Source organism: Scomber japonicus, chromosome 3 (assembly GCF_027409825.1).
Source record: "Scomber japonicus isolate fScoJap1 chromosome 3, fScoJap1.pri, whole genome shotgun sequence".
In the NCBI taxonomy this organism is placed as follows: Eukaryota; Metazoa; Chordata; class Actinopteri; order Scombriformes; family Scombridae; genus Scomber; species Scomber japonicus.
The window spans coordinates 32,690,366-32,691,851 of NC_070580.1; positions in this window are offsets into that span (position 1 = coordinate 32,690,366).

Genomic DNA, 1,486 nt, shown 5'->3' on the forward strand with positions numbered 1-1,486 from the left:
CCTCCTCCTCCTCTTCCTCCTCCTCCTCTCCCTGCTCCTTCTCCTCCTCTTCCTCCTCCTCCCCCTCAGAGTGAAGCCCCACTGTGACCGCAGCATTGACTACCTGTAGTGTGTGCTGCTCTATTTTCCCCTCAGCGCTCCCTGAGAGGAATACAGAGGAGACGAGTGTTTGTCAGCTGCCAGCAGGAGAATAATCAGGCAGGTGAGCTGAAAGTAATGAGCAGATAATGAGGAGAGATATAAATATATAAAAGAGAGAGAGAGAGAGAGAGAGAGAGAGAGGAGAGAGAGAGAGAGAGAGAGAGAGAGAGAGAGAGAGAGAGAGAGAGAGAGAGAGAGAGAGAGAGAGAGATGTAGACAGATTGGTAATCAGGAGGGAGACATGAATTAAAGATGCAGAAGGAGAGTTAAGGACAGAGATCGTAAGTTACACCCAATTAGTGATTATAGAGGACAAGCTGTTTAAAAATCATCGATGTGCTTTTCCTTCCTCTTTTACGCCATGACAACATAAAACATGGATTATTTTTCTCATTGACTCTAATGTGATGTTTTACAGACCTCTACAGACCTCATTTGTTCAAAACTACATTTTAAAAACATGTTAGAGACTCATTCTGTTCGTGTACAAGATGAAAAAAATGAAACTCAACTTCGAAAATGTCTCCAGCAGGATCTCTGATGTCAGCAGTGATTTGTGTTATTCTTCCTTTATACACTAAAGCACAACCTGGAAGGAAGGAAGGAAGGAAGGAAGGAAGGAAGGAAGGAAGGAAGGAAGGAGGGAAGGGAGGAAGGAAGGAAGGAAGGAAGGAAGAGAGGGAGAAAAGAAGAAAGGAAGGAATAAGGAAGGAAGGAGGGAAGGGAGAAAGGAAGAAAGGAAGGAAAGAGGGAAGGGAGGAAGGTAAGAAGGAAGGGAGGAAGGAGGGAAGGGAGGAAGGAAGGAAGGTAAGAAGGGATGACAGAAGGAAGGAAGGAAAGAAGGAAGGAAGGGAGGACAAAAGGAAGGAAGGAAAGAAGGAAGGAAGGACAGAAGGAAGGAGAGATGGAGGGAAGGAAGGACAGATGGAGGGAAGGAAGGAAGGAAGGAGGGAAGGAAGGACAGATGGAGGTAAGGAAGGAAGGACGGAAGGAAGGAAGGAAGAAGGACAGGTGGAGGGAAGGAAGGAAGGAAGGAAGGACAGATGGAAGGAAGGAAGGAAGAAAGAAAGGAAGGACAGATGGAGGGAAGGACAGAAGGAAGGAAAGAAGGAAGGAAGGGAAGATGGAGGGAAGGAAGGAATGACAGAAGGAAGGAGGGAAGGAAGAAAGGAAAGAGGGACAGATGGAAGGATATCGTCAAATATAATAAGTTACATTACTTTGATGAAGTAATTTAAATAGTTACATCATTACTTATTACATTTTAAACAGAGTAACTAGTAATCTGTAACCATAGTAACCCCAACCCTGACTCCTCCAGTGACAACGGATCCAAAAAGTTCTA